The 20,531-nt window shown below is 35.7% G+C and overlaps 1 protein-coding gene across 1 annotated transcript in view; it reads left to right on the forward strand.

The window, feature by feature from the left end:
* The window catches only part of LOC101896333 (mucin-3A), a 266,310-nt gene extending 249,556 nt beyond the window's left edge, over positions 1-16,754 (forward strand). The window contains exon 8 of the mRNA XM_011292830.3: positions 16,483-16,754. The gene's annotated coding sequence lies outside the window, so the exon portion shown is untranslated. The remainder of the gene's footprint in view (positions 1-16,482) is intronic.
* Positions 16,755-20,531: the final 3,777 nt, after the last annotated feature.

Consider the following 20,531-nt stretch of genomic DNA (forward strand, 5'->3'; position numbering starts at 1 on the left):
GACCATAGGTCTCTTAGGACCAAATCCGTTTTGGAGTCGATCTAGAGATGTTCGTCTGTCGATCTGTCTGCTGGCTGGTGCACACTACAACTCTCGAAGTGAATATCCGATTTGGTCCAAACATGGAACATCGTAGTATTATTGTAAAACTTATATCGAGTTCAGAGATGGGCAATATCGGTCCACACCTTCAGATACCTCCCCCACAAAAGGTCAAAACTTGCAAAAATAAATATTTTACGGCACAAAAAAAGAGAACGGATAATCCGATTTTGCTCCAACTTTTCAAATTCTAATATTTGCATTTGTGCTAGGTCAGGTGCGCAAATGAACAATATCTGTCTACTCCATCAAGTATCTCACACTCAAAAGGTCACAATTTGGAATATTTATAACTCTTGTAAAATCATCACAATATTTTGTTAACCCAAGGACTGGTGTGAAGATGGAATATATATGTCCACACCTTCTTGTACCTCCTCTACAAAGGTTTAAAATTTTGAATATCAATGAAGGTAATATAACGATAAATTAACATTAGATTCCATTCAGACGCCAAATATCTCAATATTTCCATGGATACTTATTAAAGTTTCTGTTATAAAGATCGTAGAGATCGGACCATTCATTCTGGTACCTCCCCCGTAAAGGGTCAAAGTTTTGAATAACCAAAACTATTATAAATCCGAAATAAGCATCCGGTTCTCTTCATATTTCACACATCCCATTATTTCTTCTAACGCACAATCTGCTATGAAGATGGGATATATTGGTCCACTTCTTCTGATACCTCTCCCACCAACGGCCTAAATTTCATAAAACGCGAAATTAACATCCAATTCCATTCAGACTTCCAACATCTCTATATTTCCATCATCACAACATCTATTGTAAAGATGGTAGAGATCGGACCATTCCTTCTGGCACCTCCCCGACAAAGGATCAAAGTTTTGAATAACCAAAATGATTATAAAATCCGAAATAAGCATCTGCTTATTTTAAATTCACGCATCCAAATATTTTTGTTAACATTACAGGATGAGATGAAAAATCTGCAACAAACTTCAGACTGCTGTCATTTCAAAGCCACTCGTCCTACAGCTGTTAAAATTATTCCAGTGACAGCTCATTTTATTTTTACAAGCGAACAGAAGCATTTTGGTGAGAATTTTCCAGAAAAAAAAGTTATCCGTTTCCTCGTTTCCGTGATACTGGTAGCATAGCCCGACGTCAAGGAGGTGGACGGAAGAAAACAGCAACATCAGCAGAAATGGTTCAAAAAGTAAAGAAGCGACTTGATTGAAACCCGTCATTCGGCAAATATTGAAAAATGAGCTCGGGGTAAAGCCATTGAAATTCTAAAAAGTGCAAGTACTTACACCGCAACAAAAAGAAAATAGACTCAAAAGAGCTAAAGAGTTGCTTCGCTTGTTAACAAAATGATCGTGTTTACTTGCCAAATAGGGGTCAGCTGAAAATGAGCACCTTCGGTTGGCCACCAGAACTCAAGCGCCGGCCATGGTGATGGTGTGGGCCGCCATAACCGCCGATAGTCGCTCTCCGCTCGTAATAATCGACCGTGGCATCAGAATAAGTGCCGAATATTATGGCTAGAATATTCTGGAGGGTGTATTAAAGCCTTGGGCACGCAAACATTTTGGCCGCAGACCGTGGACATTCCAACAGGGCTCAACACCATCACACTCAGCACGCGCCAACCAAGAATGGTTAAAAAAGAGGTTCCTCGCTCCATTTCCAGCGCACAATGGCCACTACAATCTCCGGATACCAATCCGTTGTTCCATTGAGTCTGGAGTATTTTGGAAAGCAAAGTTGGCACTAAAACATTCCAAAGTGACGATTACCTCAAGCAAGCGCTTCGCCGGGAATGGGCCAAAATACTGCAGAGCAACATTCGGGCAGCGTGTGACGGTTTCATTGGCCGTTCGAAGGCCAAAGGTGACCAATTCGAATAAATCTAAATTAATTCTAAAATTTGATGCTATTTCCGACAGTTTTGCTTTTATTCAATAAAATATAAAAAATTTAAAACTTATGTCGTTTGGCTTTATTCCGTTTTTTATCTCACCCTGTTTTTGCACAAAGGGTCAAAATTTTGAATAATTATAACTCTCATATATTGCGAAATAAGAGTGAATATCTATGAAGCTCAGACTTGGTACATCAATATTTCCATTAACACAAGATCCCTTATAAAGATAGTGGAGATCGGACCATTTCTTCTGGTACCTCCCCCACGTAGGGTTCACAATTTTCAATACTTTAACTGTCATAACTTGGGAAACAAGTTAACAATTCTTTACAACTTGCGATATCTAAATATTTCTCTCAACCAGAAACTTGAGATTGGCTGAGGGCACACACAAAGCCGACTGATTCTTTTTAACTTGTTTTTTTTTTTTTTTACAAATAACCCATAATCAATCAACTGGTAATGCCGAATGTGATTGGTTTACATTTCCCTTAAACGTGTTATTCGGCCTCTCCCTTTTCTAATGAGAAGAATTTAAAAAAATATATATTTTATAGCAATATTTTGGAAATTTGAAGAATTACCTTCGTTTGGTGATGTATGGTCCAATCATATCGTTGTACTGAGGAAGGGTATATGTTGAGCGAAATTCCAATTTTAAGTATAAACCGAATTTACATTTTCCCTATGGAAAGGCAAAACTTTGTTGTTGTTTTCCTCTGCAACATTTTCAAAATATTTTTTTTCTTTCAATTTCAATTAAATCTTAATGAAATATTTACAAATATTTAGTTCAGCCCCCTAAAGACCAGTAAGCGGCTATCTTGTGGTTCTATGCAGAAGTTTTATCCAACCAAGAATAAAAAAACCACTTTACTTGCCCCTCCGGTTTAAAGTAAGACAATTCTTCTTCATTTACATGTAGGGGTTGGTTTTTCGCAATCGTTTTTTTCATTTTTTTTTTTGGTTGGTTGGTTGCTGGCATCTCAGTGTTGTTAGTTTCGGTGTTCTTGTTGGCACCAGCAACAACAACTTTAATTATGTAAATTGAAAATGATCAAACTTGAGCTTCTTAAAACATCTTATCGGATAAAAACTTAAACTTTTTCCTAAGCCCAACACTACTTTTTTCCGATTTACTTGCTCGGCATGTCCTAGTGGTAATTTCATGCCCTTGTGTCTTGGCTCAAAAAGAGGGAGAAGAAAAACGAAGAAGAACAACATAACCCTTTAAAATAGTTCTGCAGGATATATAATTGAAATTTATTTCGTTCTGCAGGCCACAAAAAGGAAACAATTTCTGCTTTAAAATCCAGCAACAAAGCTTTGGCTATTAAGGTATTGCATAAAAGAGAGAAAATGTTAATTTGTATCTGTAGTTGTTGTCGTTTCTAGGCCGTAGCACAATTTCTTTTTGAAATTTTCTTTATAAACCTCACATGGATTTATTTTAAGAACCCCATGTCTTAGTTGAGTGTGCCACAAAGATGTGGGCCACTAGAAAACAAGTAGGCAACATATCTCTTCTCTATCTCTCTCTCTCTCTCTCTGTTTCTGTGTCCATGAGAAATAAAATCAACTGCATTGAGAAGTTTGGTTGGAAGAGCACGAAACATATGTTGTTGGATTGTAAAATGAATAAAAATTTACTTTAATGGGATATGTTTATTGAGATACCTATTAAAAAATGCTCTATGTCCATTATATATAGGGAGAAGAATATATTTACATCAATGAAGCCATAAAAAATTGAAAATATTTTATAATTTTCCTCGGATTTTCTTCGATTTAAGGCTTGAAAGTAACATAAAATTTGGTTTTAGGCAGAGAGTGTCAAGAGAAGAAATTTTCTATATCAAATTTCACAATAAATCTCTGAAGAAACCATTTATCGAGGTATAATAATTTTAAAGAAAATTGCATTCGAAATTTATATATGACATGTGATTGCTTTTTTTTCTACAAATTGAACACGTTTACATCCTTTATCAAAATCTCCCTTAATACTTCATTTTTCGGGGAAAGTGTCAAAGAAAGAATTATTCCAACTAAAATTTTAATGTAAGTCTCTGAACAAAATAAATCTGTAAACTTAATAGGTAACATAAAAAAATATCATGAATCTTTGTTTATAAAATGTGAGGGTTAAAACAGTACACTACTGTATGTGAATTTATGCTAAATTCTTTTACAAAGCATCATTTGGGAAGGAAAATGTTAAAGACTAAAATGTTCTTTAATAAATTTCACCATAATAAAGTAACCAAAAAAAAGAAATCTCTATTTCGACTTTATAGCAAGAAAAAATTTGCAACAATGTGGCCAAAAACCCCAAAAATACAGGGTGAAATGAAAAACTGAAACCAACTTCAGACTGCTGTCATTTCTAAGCCACTCTTCCGTCAGCTGTTAAAATTATTCCAGTGACAGCTCATTATATTGTCGACAAGCGTACAAAAGCATTCTGGTGAGAATTTTTCCGAAAAAAAAGTTCTTCGTGATGGAATTAAAGCGTGATAGTGTGATTTCTTTATCTTTGGCTGGAAAACCACAAGTGGCTATCGTTAGAGCACTCCAGCATTTAAATGTAAATAAATCTTTTGTGTCTCGTACCATCGCCCGTTACCGTGATACTCGTAGCGTAGCCTAACATCAAAAAAGAGGACGGAAGAAAACAGCAACATCAGCAGAAATGGTTCGAAAAGTAAAGAAGCGACTTGATCGAAACCCGTGTCGCAGTGGCCGAAAAATAACTCGTGAGCTGAACATATCGCAATATTTCATTCGGCAAATATTGAAAAATGAGCTCGGGGTAAAGTCATTGAGATTCCAAAAAAGTGTAAGAATTTACACCGCAGCGGAAAGAAAATAGACTTAAAAGAGCTAAAGAGTTTCTTCGCTTGGTCGAAAGTGGTGAACTGCCGAATTTGGTTTTCTCTCCCTCCGACGAGAAAACATTCGTTGTCCTGCAGTTTGTAAATAAACAAAATTATCGTTTTTACTTGCCAAAGAGGTCAGCTGGAAATGTGCACCTTCGTTTGGCCACCAGAACTCAAGCGCCGGACATGGTGATGGTGTGGGCCGCCATAATAGCCGATTGTCGCTCTCCGCTCGTATCAATTGACTGTGGCATCAAAATAAATGCCGAATATTCTCGCGAAAATATTCTGGAGGGTGTATTGAAGCATTAAACATTTGGCAGCAGACCTTGGACATTCCAACAGCGCACAATGGCCACCAAAATCTCCATATACCAATCCGTTGGACTATTGTGTCTGGAGTATATTGGAAAGCAAGGTTGGCACTAAAAAATAACAAAGTGTCGGTCACCTCAAGCAAGCGCTTCGCCTTGAATGGACCAAAATACCGCAGAGCAACATTCGGGTAGCGTGTGACGGTTTCATTGGCCGTTTGAAGGCCACAATTCGTGCCAAAGGAGACCAATTCGAACAAATCTAAACTTATTCTAATATTCTATTTACGACATTTTTTGTTTTCATTCAATAAAATTTAAAAAAAATGTAAAAATTATGTCCTTTGACTTTGTTATAGTTTTTTTTTATCTCACCCTGTATGTGCAAATTTTGGGAAAATGTGCAAATATGCGTGTCTGTTACATAGTGGACCGAAATATTCAATTTTCATACTTCATCTAATACAGATAAAAATATTGGTATCCAATTTTATGCGAAATCATAAATTTCGACTCTTTGGGCTTAGGTACCAGAAGGGGTTAGCAGATACATATCATCTTCACAACAGATCTTGAGTTAGCAAATATATTTGGATGTGTGAAATTTAAAGAGAGTTGAATGCTCATTTCGCTTTCTTTGAGCGTTTTGTTTTTCAAAAATCTTAAACTCTATGTGTGGGAAGTACCAGAAGGAATAATTCGATCTCTACCATCTTTATAACAGATCTTGTGGTGATGGAAACATTGAGTTGTGGCAAGCCTGAATGTAATCGGATGGTCATTTCGTGTTTTATGAGCTTCATGAATATTCAAAATGTTGACCCTTTGTGGGGGAGGTACAAAGGAGTGTACAAAATATTTTGTACATACTTTTGAGTGCGGCTGAGGCGCTGGGAAAATCTAACCATTAAAAATAAATATTTCAAAATTGTCAATTTCCCAGTGGTCATAAAATATCACATGTGTACAATTCAGTGATCTTGTGCGCTGTCGCATACGATAATGTGTAGGATAATAAAGGTCATAACCCACACACATAGATATCAATGCGCCAGTAGGTAGCCAAGATCACTTGAATGAAGGGATACGCATCCATGTAATGTTTCCTTTTAAATCTTAGAATAAATAAGAAAGATTATGTGTCTGCGATTAGGTTAAGTCAGAATAGTTTAGGTAGCACTTAAGTAAGAAATATTCTTTAATAAAATCAGATTTGAAAATACATTAGAACCGGCCGGTTGTGTGTTTTTATTTCTCCGCGAACATTGGTCCTTCGAAAAATAAAGAATCGACGACCTAAAATAAAACTGGTTTGAGTTATCCCCCACCAGTGGTAAGAAACTCAGAAAAACCAAAAAAGTAGCTTTTATTCAAAAAAGAGAAGAATTGCTACAAACAAGTCCGTTGAGGCATTTTAAATGAGACCATAGGGGCATTCTAAAATAGCCGAAGGGACTATTTATAAAAAAGACCTAAGGGGTAAAATACAAAAAAAAAAAGACCTAAGGGGCAAAATACAACAAAAAAGCCATAGTGGCAAAATAAAAAAGAAAATAAATAAAAAAAGCCATAGGGGCAAAAACAAAGTGAAAAGAGGACAACAAAAGTCCCAATAAAATAAAATATACATATATATTAGATTGAAAAGAGGACATCAAATTGTCCCACGTTAAAATTCAAAAGACATCCGAAAAAAAAATATGGATCAAGAGAAAAGTTTCCTAGTTTTGGCAGATTATTTCTGCACGACATTGGCATCAGCAAGCCAATTTAAAAATATTCAGAACGTGAATCGATACAAAATTCTGGTAGAAAACGCCTATTACGTTCTACAACAAAAGTTGACAAGTTTTAAGAAGAACATTCCTCAGAGAATCCAGGAAAGTTCTGCAGCAGTAGACAAATCCCTCGTGCTAGCGAATAAACTAATGGCCACGAGAACACGAGACCGCAAGTGGGATGGAAATTCGGCTGAAATAGAGGAGTGCTTAAAACCACCAGAAGGCTTGAGCCTCGAATGTGAGTTCTATTTCCTTAGTCCGGAGGAAGTAGCAATGGAGGCTGAGGAGTGTGCGAAAATTGTATTTCCCAACTTTGGGCTGACAACAAAGCAGAGGCCCTCACAGACAACACGCTGTGGAAAAGAGGCAAAGGGTGATATAACATGCCCTTTAGATGACAAAAGAGAAGCTGAATGGTATATACGTGACCGGAAGACTCTCGAGATGGCCCGAAGATATTGGCTGTTTTATTCACATGATTGCGAGTGTGACTGGTGCGTTTTTGTGGCCGCTCAAGATTTTGAGGACATGAACATGTTCCCGCCGGCAAGTCCTCACTTAGAGGAAAATGGTAAAGATATGGACAACAACGATGAAACCCAGGAAGAGAAATTCCGTAACATGAAATCACAATTAGCCGAGTCAACAACTAGAATCAAACTACTAGAAGATGGCCTGAAAGAAGCGAATGATACCACAATAAGGCTTCATGAATTGGCACAGTACTTGGTCGCTAAATTTGAAAATGACCTACTGACCATTAGAGAAGAGTCTGAGAAGCAACGGCATGACCTGAGTAAGCAAGTACAAAATCTGGAACAGCAAAATAGAAAATTGGAAGTCATGGTGGCAAAACTCGAAGCATCCGATGACAAAGAAAGAGACCAAGAGAAGAAAGTGATTATTACACAGCTGCCGAAACAAACTTCGGTTCCACAGAATGCTAACAATAACAAACACCGGAAATCCTCATTGAAGCAACCGCGTATAAAGCAACCGCGTATAAATGACCTAACCTTGGATGCCCTAAGAAAAAATGACTCCTTGGATGATCGCAGCCAGCAACTACCGAATCACAAGTCGCCAAAGATTTATAAAGCTTGGAAGTTGAAACCGGCAGATAAGGGTGGTGGTATTGGCGAGAGAGGCTGGATAGAAAAGTGGAGCCGTTTCCTGCAAGCGGTTACCTAGGATAATTTATATAATATAATCATTTTCAAAGCTATATATCTAAATATTTTTTATATCATATTCAAATACAGTTCACTAAAATATACATATTGAGCCGCCCGGGAGAATGTACAAAATATTTTGTACATACTTTTGAGTGCGGCTGAGGCGCTGGGAAAATCTAACCATTAAAAATAAATATTTCAAAATTGTCAATTTCCCAGTGGTCATAAAATATCATATATTCAGTGATCTTGTGCGCTGTCGCATACGATAATGTGTAGGATAATAAAGGTCATAACCCACACACATAGATATCAATGCGCCAGTAGGTAGCCAAGATCACTTGAATGAAGGGATACGCATCCATGTAATGTTTCCTTTTAAATCTTAGAATAAATAAGAAAGATTATGTGTCTGCGATTAGGTTAAGTCAGAATAGTTTAGGTAGCACTTAAGTAAGAAATATTCTTTAATAAAATCAGATTTGAAAATACATTATAACCGGCCGGTTGTGTGTTTTTATTTCTCCGCGAACAAGGAGTGGACCGATATATCTTATCTTTTCAGCAGACTTTGGGTTAATAAAAATATTGTGAGGTGTGTAATTTAAAAAAAAATCGGATGCTCATTTCGGTTTTTTTTATCGTTTTGGTTATTAAAAACTTTGACCCTTTGTGGGGGAGGTGCCAGAGAGAATAGTTCGATCTCTACCATCTTCATAACAGATCTACTGTTGATAGAAACATTAAGATGTGCTGAATTGGAATGGAATCGGATGTTATTTTCGCGTTTATGAACTTCATGAATATTCAAAATTTGACCCTTTGTGGGGGAAGTACCAGAAGGATTGGACTATCATTCTATCTTCACAGCAGGCCTTTGGTTAATAAAATATTGTGATGTGTGTAATTTGAAGATAATCGGACACTTACATCACATTTTATAAGAGTTATAATTATTCCAATTTTTGACCCTTTGTAGGTGGAGGTACTGGATGGAGGGGACCAATATTGTCCATTTTCGCACCTAACCTAGCAGTGAAGCAAATATTAGGATTTGCAAAGATGGAGAAAAATCGAATGATCCTTTCTCTTTGTGTGCAGTAAATTATTTTCTTTGAAAATATTGATATTTTGTGGGGGGGAGGTACCAGAAGGAGTGGACCGATATATTCCATATTCACACCAGACCTTTGGTTAATACAAATATTGTGATGTGTGTAATTTGAAGTTATTCGGATGTGATGTAAGTATCCGAATAACTTCAAATTACACACATCACAATATTTGTATTAACATACATTTATAGCAATTATAATTATTAAAAATTTTGAACCTTTGTGGGTTCAAACATGATCTAGCACTGATGTAAATATTAGGATTTGCAAAGTTGGAGCAAAAACCGGATTAATCTTTGTCTTTCTGCGCAGTAAATTATTTTCTTTTAAAACATTGTGGTGAAGGTACCAGGTTTGGATCAAATCGGATACTTCCTTCGAGAGTTATCGTACGCACCAGCCAGACAGGCAGACAGAGGGACGGCCGGGCGGACGGATGGACGGACTGCCGGACATAGCTAGATCGACTCCAAATGTCCTGAAACGGATTTGGTCCAAAGAGACCTAGGGTCTAAAATCATTATTTCGATGAGGCACGTTTTGGCAGTAACAAATGAAAGAGAGGGCTAAGGGTATAATAAACTTGTAATTTTACGCTGACATCGTGACTTTGGTTCCAGTTGTGGGAGGGATAGTCGTTGGTTCCGAATCGGTAAAGGAGATAAAAGCATTGGGTAGTCGTGCATTCAATTGGTTTTATTCATTTTCTTTCGACCTACAACGCTTTATATTTCAGTACATCACTTCCTAAACGTATGAGTGATTTCATAAATTTCATATCGCTCATACGCGATCGGAATCCATGAACACAACACTATTTTAAACCCGTATGAGCTGTGTCAAACCTGTCTTAAAAGACTGATTTCCCCACTCAATACCAAAATATTTAAACAAAATGCAACCAACTTTTGATATTTGGTCTGATATTTAATAGCTGGTGGAATACCCAAATGGTCTTCGTGATGCTCTTTGCTATGCCACCAAAGATACGATGAAACATTGCTGAAAAATAAAGACACAGCAATATGGTCAAATCTACCTTCATTCCATTCCTCCTATTCCGGATCTACGAAAAAATATTAACAGTTCTTTCCAAACTAAATTTAATGTCACAACATTTTAAGCTCTTTGTGAAATCATACCCCCATTCCCCTTATCCACACCCCCGAACGAATGCAACAACTTGTCGTTGATGATTCCTAATAATTGTCTAAAGTTTCATTTAATTATCAATTTCAGTCTCCTTCCGGTTCCATTTCATTTACAATTTGCTGCGTAAATTAACGGTATTCATTAAGGGATTTTCCCCAAAAAAAAGAAAAAATTGTTGGGTGTTAAATGTTTTCGGACTACAGCTGGGACCAGGGATATAGCGAACGAACGAACGGATAAACGAATGAACGAGCGAACGAGCGAACACCAGCATTGGCAAGAGTATTAAATTAAAATCATCCGAGACGACAGCTGAAAAGTTTTTGGGTTGTTTTTCTTAATTAAACAAAATACAAACATCCGTAAATTCTTTTGTTCGGTGTTGCGTTGTATTGACCCACAGACCAACCAACCGACCTTCTGCTAGACTTCTCCGCCGTCGAACGGCAGAGTTGTGCGAAACGAAATGCAATGGCAAATGTCAACAATGGAGCAAAAGTCAACTGTTAACACCATTCTATTTGCTTTTACCCTTGCCTTTGGTTTTTCGTTTCTCTTGCTCTTGCTCTGTGTCCTGTTTTCCTACTGCCTTTGCTCTGTTGTTCCATTTTTGTTTTCGATTTCTTTTTTTCTCTTTCTCTTCTCGGACACGGCAATTGCTTTGAGTTGAAATTCATTAAAGATGTGGCCAATTATGCACTTCATTTTGTATTTTGGCTATAATTGCCGAGTGTATCCGGAATTCGAATGTCCGCTCAGCATAGAAAGGACAATGGCAGGCGGCAAGAATGGACAAATGAGAAAACAAGCAGCAAAGGAATCGAGCACACTCAAACACACAGAGAAACACACCCACACAGCCAAGTGCAGCCGTTGTGCTACTTATGTCAAGTGAACGGTTGGTATTAAAAAAAAATTATTTTGACCTTCTCAACTTCTCATTACTTGGCAATGTTTGTTTTTTTGTTTTATTTGAAATAAAAATAGAAATAATTTGCTGGGCGAAAGTAATTAAAATTGGATCACCAACCACAAAAACGTTGAAAATTATTATTGCAAAAATAAAATTAGAAAGGATATCGTCGGACCCATTTTGCTTATTAGAACAGAGCTTATAAGCGCCCACACAAGACGACAGAAACTTGAATCTTGAAATTTTGCACGAGGGTCGGTCTTACTGCGTGGGTGTGTGATGAGGTTGTGTTTTTGTAATTTTAGACCTAATTTAATAAAAATAAAAATAAAATTTGGAAAGAGAGTTGATATAAATATGTGTTTCTCGAAATGTACACTATGTGTAACAACTTGTACATAATTCAGTACAATTTGGATTTGGTTATACCGATTTATCAGTAAAATGTAAATGTCTGCTAATGGGTAGGTTTAAGATAAATAGTTGATATCTAAATTTTGGGATTAGGACAACTGTTCGTGTGCAGGGTTGAGATTTGGAGGTGGATTTCGAAATACGAAATCGTACTACATTTTGTATGGGATACGTAATTGATTTGGAAGTCTAAAATTAGGATCAACTGTGTGCGGTTTGGGTCATACATAGCAGGGGATAATACGTACTAAAAAGTACGACATGTACTAAACACAAGGTGAAATAAAAAACTGCAACAAAGTAAACGCCATAATTTTTACATTTTTTTAATTTTTTTGAATGAAACTAAAAAATTTCGGAAATAGCATCAAATTTTAGAATAAGTTTAGATTTGTTCGAATTGGTCACCTTTGGCACGATTTATGGCCTTCAAACGGCCAATGAAACCGTCATACGCTGCCCGAATGTTGTTCTGCGGTATTCTGGCCCATTCCCAGCAAAGCGCTTGCTTGAGGTGATCAACACTTGGTATTTTTTAGTGCCAACCTTGCATTCCAAAATACTCCTGACACAATAGTCCAACGGATTGGTATGCGGAGATTTTGTTGGCGATTGTGTGCTGGAAATGAAGCGAGGAACCTGCTGAGTCCTGTTGGAATGTCCAAGGCTTTAATACACCCTCCAGAATATTTTCCGGATAATATTCGGCATGGCCGGCGCTTGAGTTCTGGAGGCCAACCGAAGGTGCACATTTTCAGCTGACCTCTTTGGCAAGTAAACACGATCATTTTGTTTGTTTACAAACTGCTGGACAATGAATGTTTTCTCATCGGAGAAAACTAAATTCGGCAGTTCACAACATTCGGCCATGCGAAGCCACTCTTTAGCTCTTTTGAGTCTATTTTCTTTCAGTTGCGGTGTAAGTTCTTGCACTTTTTGGAATTTCAATGGGTTTACACCGAGCTCATTTTTTAATATTTGGCAAATGAAATATTCCGATATGTTCAGCTCGCGAGCCATTTTACGGCCACTGCGACGCGGGTTTCGAACCATTTCTGCTGATGTTGCTGTTTTCTTCCGTCCAATTCCTTGACGTCGGGCTAAAAAATGATTAACTGATTTAACGATTCATCAACGCCCAGACGAAACGGCTGAAGTTAGAGTCTGAGTCTGAAAGTTTTGAGTGAGGATGACTCTTATAATTTCCTTATCTGATATTCGTAATTGAACGGTACGAAAAGTACTAAAAGGTACTAAATATAGTACCCTTCGTATTTGACGAACCAGTAGAGCAAGAACTCTTAAATTTAGAATAAGAGTTACTTGTAGAATATACGATAGATGTACCAAACATTTTTTGGAAATTCGCACTATAAGTGTACGTAAAGTACTACATTTTGTACAATTTCGTATGAACTTGGTAAAATTTGAATTTGGAGGAACGGATGGAACTGGAATCCTGAAAATTGAAATTAACATTGCTGAAGGAGTGTGTGATTGGAATATGGAGGTAGTTTTCGAAATTTTGGCCGAACTGATAGAGCTGCAGTTCTGGAATTTGGAATAATTTTTGAAAATATGTACTACAAGAGTACATAAGACAATAAATGGTACAAAATTTAACATTGATTGTGCGGCGAAACCGTTGAAGCTGGAATCTTGTAATTTTGCATACGGGTCAATATTGGTGGAGAGGTTAATATTGGTGGATAGGTTCCGCTGGTGGACAGGTTTAAAACTAAGAGCGTATGGAAATGCGTTCAGCGTGAGAAATTAAAATTGATATTGGGTTAACAGAAACTGCTTGAAATCGGAAATTTGGCATATTTGGGTAACGGATTGAGATGGAAGTCTAAAAGTTGGCATTAAGATTATGCGGTTTGGTTCAAACATGACGGGGGATTGGCAAAAGAATAGGGTTGGAAATCTGAAATTCGGAGTGAGAGTCCTGACGTTGTGTAGAATAGACAAACTAAAGGGTTTTTCGAAATTCCAGCAATACCTGTACCAAAAGTACTAAAATGCAGTAAATTTGGTACCATCTAGACTTAAGTAAGCAGATAGTGGTTAAATCTTGTAATTTTGAATAAGGAACAATTCTTGGAAATTGGGGTTGATAAAAGGAGGTGGTTTCGAAAATGTGTACTATAATTGCACGAAAAGTACTAAATATTACTATATATGAAAGTTGATATTTATATTACTGAAGGCATCTGTGTTTGAGATTTGGTTGGTTTGAAAATGCGCCTTATATTTGTACGGAAAATACTTGTGGTACTAAATATGGTGAAGGGATAGTGCTGGAATCCTCAAATGTCATATTGAGGTCTTTGTTAGTATGTGGTATGTGATACTCTGTTGGTATGTGGAATTGAGATATGGAGGTGGTTTTGGAAATGTGTACTACAAAACTATAAAACTGTACAAAAAGAATCGAATGGTACTTTATTAGGTATTGGGTGAAGGGATAGAGATAAAATTCTGTAATTTGATATTTAGATTTCAGACACCATCAGTATCTGTATTTGAGATTTGGCGATGGTTTGGAAATTCGTCCTATATTTGTACGAAAAGTACTAAATTGTACCAAATTTGGCATTGGGTGAATGGATAGAGCTGGAATCCCCAAATTTAATATTGAGGTCCCTGTTGGTATCCGGAATTGAGATATGGAGGTGGTTATGGAAATTTCTCAGACAATTGTATGAAAAATACTGATTGATACTATATTAGGTATTGGGTGGAGGGATGGAGACAAAATTCTGAAATTTGTTTACTGATGGTATGTGTGTTTGAAATTTGACGATGGTTCAGAAATTCGTCCTATATTTGTACGAAAAGTACTAAATGGTGCTAAATTTGGTATTGGGAGGTTATTTTGGACACTACAATTGTACGAGAAGTACAGAATGGTACTATATTTAGTATTAGGTGAAGGGATAGAGTTAAAATTCTAACATTTGATTACTGATGGTATCTGTGTTTACGATTTAAAGGTGGTTTTTACATGCGCCCTAGATTTTTTCGAAAAGTACTTAAGGTACTAAATATGGTGAAGTGATAGTGCTAGAATCCTAAATACTGATATTGAGATCTCTGTGGATATCTGGTGTTAAGATATGGAGCTGGTTTCGGAAATGTATACTATAGTTGTATAAAAAGTTCTAAATAGTACTGAATTTTGTATTGGGTAAAGAAATAGAGCTGAAATTCGATTTGACAGTGACATTTATTCACTGTTGGTGTCTAAAAGTACGATATGGAGGTGGTTTTGTACTATAATTGTGCGAAAAGTACTAAATATAGTATTAGTTGGAGAAAAAGAGCTGAAATCCTTAAATTCCATATAAATATGACTGCTGGTGTCTGTGGTTAAGATATGGAGGTGGATCTGGAAATGTGTACCATAATTATTCAAAAAGTACTAAATGTTACTAATTTTGCTATTGAGTGAATGTATTGAGCTGGAATCCAGAAATATGATATTGAAGTCTCTCTTGGTGTCTGGTGTTGACTAGGATTGATATGTGTACTAATTGTTAATAATGTTAGTATTAAGTGAAGGGATAGTGCTGAAATTCTGTAATTTGATATAGAGGTCATTGTTGGCTTCTATGATTTACGTATGGAGACGTCGAATTACTTTAGAACAGGAAAAATATTTGTGGGTCCTTGGTGCAATGGTTTTACTTTTTGGTGTAAAAGGTAAACATTTTCCCATTATTCTGGCTAAAAAAGGAAGAACTTGAATAATATATAAAACCTTGAAAGTCTGAGAATCTAATACGGAATGTATGAAGTTGTGATTATAAAAATTTGTCAAACTAAACAAATTGTGCATCTTGAGTACTAAAAAGGCTTAACTCGAACTGTTGGAACGAATCTAGAATTTTAAAGTAGACTTTTCGCTAATGATGGAGCTGGCAATTGCTACCAATTTATATACCAAATGCCAAAATTTAAATAAATAATTTGGAATGGATCCAAGTTAATTGTATTCTAGTACCGTAATAGTTCGAATTTCATATAATGCATTAGGGACCCTCATTTCAAATTTCAGAGTTCTAGTTTCATCCGTTTGCCCAATACAATGAATTTGATTTTTAGAATCTGTTACTTCTTTTAGTACTCTTATAGCTCGAATTTTCAAAAATTCAGAATTATATCATCCCTACAAACCTACTTTGACCCATATGCAAAATATCAAGATTCCAGCTTCAGCCGTTTCGCCCGAGCGTTAAATTAATCAGTCAGTCAATACACATTTCGTAGTGATTGCACCAAAATTGCTGTGACTCATGAATCAAAACAAGTACGGTGGCCGATTATACATAAAAACCTTGGTATTAATGTTTCCTTTCACATAAAGTCCGCAAGTAGTAACTTTGTTCACGTATTCCAGAGAACATCAATAACATAATGAAAAAAATATATTTTTTTTCTGCTTGTTGTGTTATGTTTATGAAAAAAAACCTTTCGATATGGAAAGGTTATCATGGAACCAACTTACAACAAAGAATTTATGTTTCCAAACGCAGTTTGTTTACATAATTTTTAAATAGGTTTTTCGGCTCATACAACTCCTAAATTTTTGCTAAAATATGTTCCGCCAAGCCAACATCAATTCTACCTGATGGATTTAATACAAATTTCAAAATTAAATTTTACTTTTCTTTACAAATCTAATAATTCCATAATATGGCATAATTATTAAATTCCAATTTTCTTATTTCCATATCTTTGCAGGAATTTGAAATAAAGTTTTTTGAAGACTCAGACAGCACAGATACCTCATTGCCAGGAGGTGGCTGTGAATGTGGAATTAATCAAATGCCAGTAGAAATAGCTGGTATTGTCTGGAACTTGATTAGCATAGACACAAAATTGTAAAGAATTTTACAGCAACTGCAGCAGCAGCAAAAACAATATGGATAAACCCAACAACAACAAAAGAATACAAAACTGTACATTAAATTAAATTTTAGTTAAAATCGAATAAAAATTTAAAAGTAAAGTAATTGAAATTTATAAAACTTTAGGTCAAGATGTGAAATCAACTTAAGAATCAGAAAATAGTTATGAACTTACATTTAAATTAATTAAATCAGTAATTAGTAGTTTTTAAGAGCCACACATATACACATGCATACCTACCTACCTACATACATACATATATAAATATATACAGATAAAGATAAAAATCAAATATTTGTTTCTATGTTTTTATTCTCTCTCTCACACACACACACACACAAGCATACAAACAAACATATACACAAATACACACTTTCTAAATTAGTATAAGTTCTATTTCTCTTCAAACTATCTTGGAAGTCAAATAACATCACTATTCAATCAAAATCAATGATAAGACGAACAACTACAACAACCAGAAGACAAAATTAATTGAAATAAAATCAAAATGATAATTGATAATGAAATGATAAATACAAAAAAAGAAACCAAGTTATGTGTGTAATTTTTTAATCTTAGCTACAAAAGCAACAAAAAACACAAACAGGAAACTAAATAAATTTGTACAAAATTGATTTCATACATGACAGGATAAGAAAGAAGCTGGCGAGAAAGGAAAAAATTCATGCAAAAACATTTATACAATTCTATGAGAAATGTCAAAACGATGCTTCTCACATATACAAACACAACCATCCTTTATCCATTACTCAGTTAGGAATTTTCATAGGGTTAACGTTTTAGGATTCAAATAAAAAAGTGGGACAAAAATCCTTTTTTTAAATTTCAAGTATTTGAAGTTGGCATTTTTAGGATCGGTCCAAAACATTCTTAAAATTTGAAATTATTTGAAGTTATTTTTTCGATTTTAATTATTTATTTTATTTTATTCGAAGCTTCGATTTGAATTATTCGGAGAATGGAAAATTTATACTGGCGATGTACGATCTTATTTTTTATATTAACCCAAAGGACATGTTCGCATTGACTCGAACTTTTCAGTTGCTTGAATATGTTCCGCCAAACAAAAAAAAAAAAACAATGCTATAGTCGTGCCTGGACGACCATATGATACCTACAACACTATGTTGGAAGCCCATTAAACCCAAATCCATTTTGGTAGATTTCCTTTTTTAAATAATGCCCCAAATTTACCTTTGGTACTTTACCGGGGCATTTACACCTAATTCGACTCTAACCCTACCCCCATGTTAAATTTCGTGAAGATCGAACGATAATTACGACCTGAATATAAAAAACCTCAACTCATAGTGTTGTAGGATGTAAAAAATATTAAAATATGTACTAATCAAAATTCGGAGTGAAATATTCCCTTTTTTATACCCTCCACCATACATAGTATGGAGGGTATATTAAGTTCGTCATTCCGTTTTCGAAATAAATAAATAAAATAAAAATTTTAGACCCAACAAAGTTATATTCTTGATCAGCGTAAAATTCTAAGACGATTTAGCCCTGTTCGTACGTCCGTCTGTTGTAATCACGCTAGAGTCGAGACTAATAAAGATATGAGGATAAATCTTTGCACCGCTCTGTTGTTTTGTCTGCATGTCAAGTTCGAAGGCTATATAGGTGCACAATATCGTATAGCCCCAGTATAATGGTACCCCCGATATTTTGATGATTTAAACCACATTTTTCAATATTATATTACTGAAATTCCACACAAGGAGTTCTCTATGAGTACTTTACCCCCTTAAAAGAGAATTGTCTATATAGATCCAGGATATCGTATATCCTCATAAAACTGTACCTCCCGACATTCGGCATATTGATGATTTTAGTCACATTTTTCAATGGCATTGTCTGAAATTCTACACAAGAAGTTCTCTGTGAGTACTTTCCCCCCTGAAAGAGAATTTTCTATATAGGTCCACGATATGGTATAGCCATACAATAACGCTCCCCGATATTCGGTACTTTGATGATTTTAGCCACATTTTTTATTGGAATAGTCTGGAAGTCCGCACAAAGAGTTCCCACTGAGTTCTTTACCTCCTGGAAAAAAATTATCTATAGAGGTCTACGTTTTAGTGTGGCATCCGTATAACGCCACCCCGAGATATTCGGTATTTCCAGGACTTTCGGTACATTGTTTGCAGGAATTGCGTCAAATTTCGTATTTAAAGTTCGTAATGGGTACTACAACCTATAACGGAAAATTGTCTATGCAGATCCACGTCTTGGTATAGCCCCCATATAACGGCACCTCCCTTTTTACGGTATTTTGTTGATATTAGCGACATTATTCACCGGAATTATTCCGAATTTCAGTCTTTGACAAAAAATAACTTATCCAGCACCACGTCTTCGTATAGTCCCTATATAAATGTTTTCATTTGGGCGGTATTTTTCAACAATTTATTTTTTTTTTTTTTGAAAATTTTCATGTTTCTTCCGAATGGTGGAGGAGGTTCGTCCCAGCTGAACTTAGCTGCTTTTTTACTTGTTACTTGGCATATTTTTGGGCGATTTTCTAAGGTTTTATCCTTTTTTAGCAATACACCATTCCGAATTGGTGAGAATTGTCAAAATCTGTCCAGCGATTTTTGACTAACATCAATTTTTTGTACATATAGATAATACCCATTTTGCGATGTACCCGATATCTTGGCTAGCAGTATCACTGTAATGGTCAGAAGTGACATGTTTGGATTTCGCCGGGATTAAAAATATTCGCAGTTTAATGAAAATTATCGAATTTTTTGACATAAAAGTTACGGTTTATTTTACCTGCTAAATATTGTCCGATGACCAAAAAAATTTTAATCTTCTGTCCAGCAGTAAAATCTAGCCCTGTGCTTAATTCCGCTCTTATTGCTCTATAATCGTGGCCTGTAGAGCAGCTGTAGAATCAGGAAAATTTTTCGGTTTTTAGTCCAATAAGTTTATAATGCGACCTGACATACATAGCCAGATCAACTCAGCTCGGCTAGATAGGAACATCCATATATACTTTAATGCAAAATTTTCCTATAAAATATAATTTTAGATAGATGACGTCAATGTAGATAACTGTAAACTGTAGATATTTTTACTGTGGATTTTTCTTAGGTCTATTTCGAATTAATGCGATTTAGACAAAAAGTGACAAAAGACGAAATATTCTACACCAAATTTCAACCTTTTGTGGTGGAGGTACCAGAAGGAGTGGACCGATATTGCGCATCTCTAGACACGATCTATGTTTGGTAATAATATTACGATGTACCAAATCTGGACCAAATCGGATACTCCCATCTAGAGTTATCGTGCGCACCAGCCAGCCAGACAGACATACGAACGGACATTGCTAGATCGACTCCAAATGTCCCAAAATGGATTTGATAAAAGAAGACCTAGGGTCTAAAACAGTTATTATTTCGATAAGATACGTTTTGGTCGTATCAAATGATATATACCCCCTGTAGCCATATTGCTGGGGGTATAAAAAACAACTGAGAAACAAAATACCAAATAATAAGTTTGACAAAAAACCCTGTCTCAAAACGTCAAAATACCTAAAATTAGAAAGAACCGTTATATAGGGCCTATATATAAAAGTAGACGTGTCTTCACGAAATTTTTCAGTGAGAGGTTCCCAAAATATCTAAAATTTGGAACTGCCGTTATGTATGGTCCATACATAATAGTGGACATATCTTCACAAAATTTCACAGCTCAGAACTCAAAATGTCAAGTAACTCATGATTAGGTTTAAAATTGTGGTCGAAACCTTTAAAATACCGACTATTAGGAGGTACATTATCGCAGGGCCTAAACCAAATAGCATTTTTACATTTTTTTAGAAAGGAGACATT

Source organism: Musca domestica, unplaced genomic scaffold (genome assembly GCF_030504385.1).
Source record: "Musca domestica strain aabys unplaced genomic scaffold, Musca_domestica.polishedcontigs.V.1.1 22, whole genome shotgun sequence".
Lineage (NCBI taxonomy): Eukaryota > Metazoa > Arthropoda > Insecta > Diptera > Muscidae > Musca > Musca domestica.